The following is a 9,348-nucleotide window of genomic DNA, read 5'->3' as shown; positions in this document are numbered from 1 at the left end:
TTCCCTATTTAAGTTATAGATTGAATTATTTGAATCAACGTTGGACCAAAATCCTCGAGTTATAATTCTTCTTTCCCATAGGGATATTTGCAAACACTGCAAATCCACTATTTTGAAGACGAAAATTGGTATATTATATGTTTCCTTTTTAATTTCCATATTTTAATCCTGCCATGTTTCAGTACAAAATGAATTACTTATTAAAAAACGTTTGCAAAACTTATGACAGCAAGCCTGACCATACTACTGGACCGAATTACACGCTGGCTGTACCAAAAGAAACGTCATAGGTCCTATATGTGCAGGTTTTATTTGTATTATGAACACATTTATGTTAATTGGGTCAAAATGGAAATTAAACTTTTTTATGGAGTTTTAACATGTGGCCAAATTTTTAAGGTTACGACAGCCACCCTGACCTTACTACTGGACCGATTTGCACGCAGGTTGTACCAAAAGAAAGGTTATAGGTCCTATATATGCGCAGGTTTTATTTGTATTTTGAGAATATTTATGTTAATTGGGTTAGAAATGGAACTTCAACGTTTCTTATGGAGATTTAACATGTGGCTAAATTTTTAAGCTTACGACAGCCACCCTGACCATACTACTGGACCGATTTACACGTGGGTTGTACCAAAAGAAACGATATCGGCCCTATATGTGCAGGTTTTATTTGAATTTTGAGAATACTTAAGTTAATTGGGTCAAAATGGAAATTAAACTTTTCTTATGGATATAACATGATGCTAATTCTATAAATTAATAGACAAGAATGTTTATTGAAAACCTTTTTTCTCAGCTCCTGTGCATCGCAGGGGAAATCAACACATACTTTTAGAAAGATATTTGCCTGTAAATGTGCAGAATCCCTCTATAAATTAAAATAGGCTCAAAATAAGCACAGATTAAAAAAATTAACATGGGCCTTATGGGTTGCCATGTTTGTGACGAAATAACAACAAAATATAAACAGAAAATCTAAACAAATTGAAGAAATATTTACAGCGTGTTTTATGTACATGTTTTATTTACAGCGTGGGGTGAAAATAGAGAAGTTAGCACAATACATACTTTTGGTCGTGTTTTCGACCACGGTGCGAGCTCTAGTATTTAAAACTAAATTAATAACGTGCTCTAAATAAAGAACGTATCAATTTTTAAGGGTCATATGGTAAGTCACTGTTGGTAGAGGTCATTGGTTAAGATACTTTAAATGAAAACAATATATTCAGCAAACAAATACTCGTATCTAAAGTATTTTATTCTATTTAAAAACTGCCAAATAGAAACGTGTCCATAATATTTAAATATGGAATGTTATGAATATTGTAAATGTTGTTTACACGCGGTTTGCAGAACCGCAAAGTAGACTTGTATTCATGAGGCAGCGCTGTGTGGAAGTTATTGACAGTAAAACCTTTTACGACTTTTAGCGGAGTAAAATTCAATTCCGACATTCCGCCCACGACGTGAAAACCACCAATCAGAGAACCAATACATGTGTGAATCCAGTGGATAATATTGCGGCTTTGCGGTGGATGGAACTTTGATAAGTTTAATTATGGAAAAGTACCAAACGTTCTGATTTTATTTTGTTTTCTAACAATTTTCAGGGCAGATTTTGTATGGTTTCCAATTCTCTTGACCACTATGATGTTTAGCAACGATTCAAAAACCAAAATGTTGTAAATTAATTGTTAGATTCATTAAAAAAATTTTAGTAAAAAATAATCTGAAAGTACAAAAATAAAATATTTTTTTATTTTTATTTGTAATGCATAAGACCAGTTAGACGAATGTTGGGGGTCTGATGAGGATTGGAGTGTCCAATCGAAATCGATCACCGTTTACTATCTTTTATGTGTATTTACCTTCTTGTGAGTAAACAGTATAAGTGTAAATATATTATTACAAGTGTTATTTGGCGTATTTTTGTACTATCAAGTAATTTAATAACACGTACAATGCTAATTAAGAAGTTGTTCTAATGTAAACGAAATAGAGTTTTGTAAGTGACTCTCTACACAGAGATGTCAACAAGATATTTTACGGTAACACTAACTCAACATTATTATTTGCTTGTTAAAGAATATATATTCAGCATTTTGAAAGATAATTTGTTTATAAGCTAATCAATTAATTTGCAAACAAAACTTAAAAAAGGTTGAAACCCTGTTGATTACAAACTCACTTGTGATGAAATAATTTAAACAATTTGAAAAATGTTTCATTAAATATACTTATTTATTTGTCAATAAACACTTTAAAATATCGATGTATGCAGGTTGTAGGAACATCTAAAAGGTATAAGAATCTAAATAAGTAATTTGAAATGTAATTTAAACCGTATAGCAAATTAAATTTAGAAATATACCTAACGAGCTTGTATATAAAATGATAATTTTGCAAATGCTGCTTTACTCGTTCTATGATAGCTTAACTATAAATTTGAGTGGGTCATAGATTCAAAACTCCCATTAAATAGTTTCTCGATGAGTTTTAGTTTTAGCGACAACCACTATGATTGGAATTCCAATGTTTCATCAAATGTGTTGACCTGCTTTCCTAACTATTGGAAAGGTACTATTACAAATACAAAACTTCCTAATTTAGACCTACTGTTAATGCTCATTTTCATATAAGTGCATAGCTAAATGGAAAGCAAGGATTACTAAATATATAAACCTGAAAAAAGATATACGTCTATTAACACTTGTAATAATATATTTTCACTTAAACTTTAGACTCACAAGACGGTAAATACATATGAAAGGTGGTAAGTAGTGGTCGAATTCAATTGGACACTCCAATCATCATCAGACCCAATTCGCCTTATATTACAGGTCTTCTTAAAACCAAGCAATAGAGAAAAAAAATCGAATCACTAATAACAAAATGACAGCTGAAAATAACTTATCTATATATAAAGGCAAAAGTACCCATGAACTTTTGAGAAAACTACAAGTCACATCCCCATAAACCATATACTTAAAATGTTCGTCATGACGAGAAACCTTGCGCAAAATTATCCATTTTTTTCATAAATTGCCCTTTAAGGTCTTAGTTGCTTTCCAAAGGGAACTTTCCATATTCTTAATGTTAAAAATACCTAAGCTGTTCTTATTTGTATGTTATTCTTTCAATTATTTATTACCTTATTAAAATCTGGTGTGATTATTTGTTTGTAATGCTGTATTCTGCTTTGTTTATTTCATCTTAACTTAACCAATCAATAGTTTTTTATAATACTTTGAAGTCAAACGGGTTGAAGCCCGTGGGTACCAGCTAGTAAACAATAAAAAGCATTGTATTGTGATAGTAAAACAATTTAAATTATTATTAACTTTTATTTTGTATCAAGGCAAACATGTTTTAAGTTCAGATAACTTCTAATAACATCTGAGTGGTAAGTAAACAGTGCCTGGAAAATCTCCTTGTTGTAGATTGAAGTTGAAAAAAAACTTGTTGTAATTAAAACGCCTAATCTCTGTCCGTTTTAGGATTAAACATTTTTGGACGCCATTTTGTTATTAGTATTCCTATTTTTATTTTCTTTATGGCTATTGCTTAGTTTCATCAAAACCTGGAAAAAATTACTATACTTTCCATTTGAAAATGTTGAGCTGCCTCCGTTTATTGTAGCCCTTTATATCTAAGAATGTTGCCGCAAACCGATTTCAAATATCTTAAACCGAAAATAATAAGGGGTGGAGTTTAAGTTACATTTCAGCCAACCTGTATATTACAGCATACATTGGCCCTAATCTTTGATTATATCAGAAACTGTTAACTACGGCACCAAGCCACGCCATCTTGTGGCCAATTAAGTGATATTATCTCAATTTATAGTCCATTAGTTTGGCTTGCTATAAGGCGGCTTTTAGTGTACTGCGTCTTTACAGTACTGACTTCATCATTAAATAACTTTATGTTGGTAATACTAAACCGATAATGGTGTTTTGGTAATTTAGGAAGCTGTAAATTAATTGATAATAACACACAGATGTATAAGAAATGCTATTTAGGTTATGTTTTATTTTTAAAGGTTATGTTATCTCTACCTGTTGTTAACAAACGTACCGGATCCGCGGCTTGTTGGTCTAGATTGAGCAGGCTCTAGAGCTGCAATGGGCTACTTTCCGTACTGTTTACAGGTATGGCAATGTGATCATTTCCATGCAGTTGTAGGGAAAATGATATCTGTCGAGAACGAGATAACGATTTTTGTGTTAGCAATCAACTTACGACGTAATATTCCTTTTTCAGTGTGTTATATGATGGTTATGACTCACGGAATATATTTTATTGTAATGTTTTGTTACTTAATAAACACAATAGTTATTTGTGTAACCAGTGGGTAAAGTGGGACTTTGCTGCACACGAGAGAAATGTTTACGCACGAGGCGTAGGCGAGTGTGGAAAAATTATCGGTACAGCAAAGGTAGTGTGCACTCGTGTTACACATAATAATAAATAATTAGTCTTTCAAACACTGTACAACACGTTAACTCCAAACATTGAAGAAAATGGGAAACGCTGCACCAGCTGATCGTAGTCGTAATATCTTTCAGAGTAACCATCTTACTTTCAAGCGTACACGGATTACTTGCATAATAAAAGCACGCTGTTTTTTGTTGTTTGATTGGAATACTAGTGTGCGCCCAAGTAAAAACTGTGTGAAAAGTAAAAACTGTGCGTTAAAGTAAGGCTTTCTATACTATAATCTGTGTAAGAGAGCCCACTTTGTCAGGTGACTGTAGGAAAATGTTTATTAGTACTTGTCAATATATATGTTAACAAATGTTTAACAGTCAGTAATGGTATTTCCGGCGGGAAATTGGTAACTGCTTACAGTTTTCTTTATGTAAATTCCTATCCTGCTCCTATTGCAAGCATAAACAGCTGTATAATAGATGCGAATGAGTTCTGCATTACCCTGTGAGTTGTATGGTAAGTAGGGTAAATACATAAACAAGCACCATTGAATTTTTATGTTTATAAATATTGATAAACTTTTCGGTGTGATGAATATTTTTTGTGATTGACTGGTAAGTTCGCGTCATTTAAGTTATTTTAGTGGACATTTTCCATCACTGTGTGTGCTCAAGATGTTGGTATGTTCATTTACTTTCCCTGAAACGAAATTAGGTCCGTACAAAATTGATTTTTACCAATCGTGATGGAAAGTTACAAGAATGCCAACATAAACTGATGTACTCTTTGGAGAGCGTACAAATCGTAATTGAAATAACCATTTCAAACGTAACATGTTTAAATCCAACAGTACAGTTTATAAATGGATTTTCTTTGCGAGGGAAAAATCTAATCTGTTGACTAATCCGCTATCAATTTCAATTAAAAACAAAGTTTTTAAAAGTAACAAGAACAGTAGCGACGTCTTATTGGATTAGATTTAATTCTCTCTATTAGCAATGCTCAACTGGCATTCCTATATTTTAAATCATCTCCTGAATTGGAATAGGGTTTACATTCAATCTAGTGTTCAAACAAAATTCGAAAATATGTCATTCAAATTTTATGTTTGTTAGTAATTGCATATTTAAATGATAGTCCAAAATGACTGCATTTCTTATACCTAATGAAACCAAACTGAAAACCATATTATTAAGAAATGTGTTAGACATATAAATATGCGATAAAACTAGTATCGACAACTTCCCTTCATAAAAAAATGTTTCATTGAACCACCATGTCATGGAAATATGGACTTGGCAAAAATTAAAAGAGATAAACAACGCCAATATTGGAAACCGTAAATCCTAAATTGAACTTATCGCGGCAATTAGTATTTTATTTGTTTGGAAAACGATATCTGAGAATGACTTTTAGAACTGTACTTTATCGCACAAATTTTTTTTATAATACTGCATAATTACACGTTTAGTCCTATAGATACAAAATCTTTCACTACAACTTGGTAAATCATGTTTTTTGTATTTTTAGATACGTATCGATCAATAATAATTAATTATTGATAGTTATGTCAGATGACACCTCAGTAAAATTCAGTAAAGTAGGATGTGACAAATGTGATATTTACAGAGTACACCCCTTACTGTATTAAGTTTAGATTAATAATTAATTAAGGCTTTGTCCAACTAGCCATTGATTTATTTCTAAAGCTCAAAGGTCCATTGTGCTGCTGACTAACTAACATATTAAATGTTGTAAATTAGTAGTTTTTTTTATACCAATGGTTCCCTAAACAAATGGTTTTGTCATTTTTATTTTTTACATGTTGATGTGTTTCTTGAATATTCGTAAGCCTTTAAGACTAGGTTTGAACCTGGTTAAAACGCGAAATTTACGCACAGGACCCGTTATAATTGATTTCTGATGAAAAATATTTAACCAAAACTCATAACAATCATGATTAGGCCTACATAAGAATTACTTCAACAGTTTTTTGTATGCTGAATCAAACGGACGATTAAATATTTGCATCCAAGGTAAAAAGTGAACAGTTTCACCTTCTATGTAATTAAACATGCTCCATTGATAATAGAATTATTCTAGACCTTACGAACGGTAGGTGATTAGAATATATGTTTTCGTTTCGTATATAAAGAGTACATTCTTTATTTTTTTTATTTTACCACCTCTAACAAAAATACAAGGAGTTACGGGTATTTATTTGTAAATTTAGCTTAATGTACGCTAGTTTAAAATGGGTAAAACACTTATAAATTTAACATCAGCGTACTCAAACTTAACCGGTCATGAAATTACTCCAATATATTTGCTCAGACTATAGCGAGTAAGTCTACTTGTAGTATCCAAAGTCAATGGTACATCGTGCACATTTACTTCTTCATAGCCCATCTTCACATCTTAGGATGCAAGCCTCTAGCCCTCTATACTGATAGTCAAGCGACCTTAAAAGCATTAAACTCTTACGAATTCAACTCCAGGCTCGTGTGGGACTGTCTTGCTTCTGTGTCTGAGTTGGGTAGGAGAATGACCTTACGCTTTGCTGGGTGCCAGGACACTCAGGCATTAAAGGTAATGAAGCTGCAGACAGATTGGCAAATACTGCCTCTGCGACAACAATGATAGGCCCACAACCCTTCTGTGGCATCTCACGAAACAGCGTATGTTCTGCGATTGCGTCATGGGCCAAGGAAAAGCATTGCAAACGCTGGGTCGATGTTCCCCTTCTTAGGGTCAGCAAGCTTACTCTGACCTCTTGAGACTAGACAGATGAAGAATTAAATTAACTTTTGAACTGATAACTGGTCATGGAAGATTCAGGAAACATTTACAACGGATGGGCTTATATGATGGTGAACCGATCTGTAGGTACTGTGATAATTCAGAAGAGACAGCTGATCACTTACTCTTTGATTGTAACGAGCTCTCTGACGCTAGATTGATAAATCTTGGAAATATGGCTAAGATACCTTCCTGAGGATGAACTAATTGGGAAGCTACAGACATTCATTGGGCACCTTAACTTGTATGTCAACAAGAAAGCAATTGTCTGCGATGCGCAAAAATTCTATTTCGGATGAAGTGCTTTAAGGTCTCGACCTGCCCCTGTTAGATAAGATAAAATAAGATACGCCCTGAGCTGGGTTACAATAACTTCAGTGAAGGCCTAAAGGCCCTTTAGGGTTTAAGAGCCTAAAGACCCTTTAGGGTCTAAGAGCCAAAAAGGGTCCGTGACATTATCACGTGGCTACAGACAATTTGGTGATTAGTAGGATTTTAATCTTGGACTTTACGGATCGAAGGCCCGCGCTATACCACTAGACCAGCTCGCTCACCGGGTATTTTTATATGTATATTTACCAACATATACTTAATACGTGTACGTACATACTACTAATGATTGCTATCGTTGCTTTTACATGAACAGTTATTCATCAATTGAACATGCATTGCTTAATTTAACAGTTAAATAAGTGATGAATAAATTCGGATAAATGTAAAAACTTATCAAATATATGTTTACACGATTCGCAGCAAACCCTCAGAACCGCGAAGTAGACTTGTATTCATGAGGCAACGCTGTGTGGAAGTTATTGACAGTAAAACCTTTTACGACTTTTAGCGGAGTAAAATTCAATTCCGACATTCCGCCCACGTCGTGAAAACCACCAATCAGAGAACCAATACATGTGTAAATCCAGTGGATAAAACTGTGGTGGATGGAACTTTACTGAATGTATCGAATTAAAAACTAAATACAATACCATACTATAGTCCATCTTTGATTTGACATTCATGACTGTACTGTGGGTTGGGAGAACAGGACGATATTTATTTTTTGTAAACAAATGAAATATGCAAATTTGGCTAAAATTAGATGGAGCTGGTGAGAAACTATGCCTCCCGTAATTGGAGTAAAAAGGGTTAAATAATTAAAAAAATATATACCTTTGGTTTTTTTTACAATTATAACCATTTTGGATTTTTTTATTACATCAAACTTCCACTACGTCTTTGTTACTGACTAAAGATCACTTTGTTCCTTAGCCATAAGGGCACACTTCCATATCTGCTGGCACAAACAACCGAATGAGTAATATTGTAATCGATATATCGATCGATATTACTCATTCGGTTGTTTGTGCCAACAGATATGGAAGTGTACCCATCTAAAATATTGATCAAACCAAATCTCTTTATACAGCTTAAAATGCATTCAAACTCAATGATTCAGAATCTCTACCCAATATTATTTTTACTTTTTTGGCTGAATTACCATAACAAGGCAAATTAATCGCTGATCTAGAAACACCCATTAGTTTGGGGAAGCTACTTACTTATTTAATGTACCTAAACAAATGCAATACTTATTAAATATGCAAGGTAGCACTGACAAGGCATCTCTCCTAGAAAATCGAGACGCTGTATTTTTAAGTACGTACCAACTAGGAGAATCCGCTCATTGGCTCATGGCTAAATGTACATGTACAATCCCACTATCCATTAGTTCTAATAGACTAATTACAGAGTACACCGCAGTACAAATGGCGCCCAACTTCTCGTAATTCTCTGATTCAGTGCTACCTCCAGTTGTATCCTAGGCTCAGTAAAGGAATACCAAGTTTTTTATTGTTTTTGTTTCCTAAGACGATAGGCACGAGCCCGGGATTGTTTTTCACATTACTTCAGACTAGACCTAGGGGTTGCGGCGTTATCACTTGAATAAAATCCATTGGTGATTTGGCAGGATTTGAACCTGGGACCTCAGGGACTGAAATCCGCGCTCTAACCACTAGACCAGCTCGCTCCCCCAAAAGAATACCAAGTAGTAACATTTTAATTTTTATTAGAACGTTCATTCGTTTGGTAAACAGTTATATCATAACTGAAATA

Source organism: Macrosteles quadrilineatus, unplaced genomic scaffold (assembly GCF_028750875.1).
Source record: "Macrosteles quadrilineatus isolate MER2022 unplaced genomic scaffold, UCM_ALF_1.0 Scaffold_6__1_contigs__length_79288215, whole genome shotgun sequence".
Taxonomy (NCBI): domain Eukaryota; kingdom Metazoa; phylum Arthropoda; class Insecta; order Hemiptera; family Cicadellidae; genus Macrosteles; species Macrosteles quadrilineatus.
The sequence above is the reverse complement of the archived record's forward strand: the minus strand, read 5'-3'. Positions refer to the sequence as shown.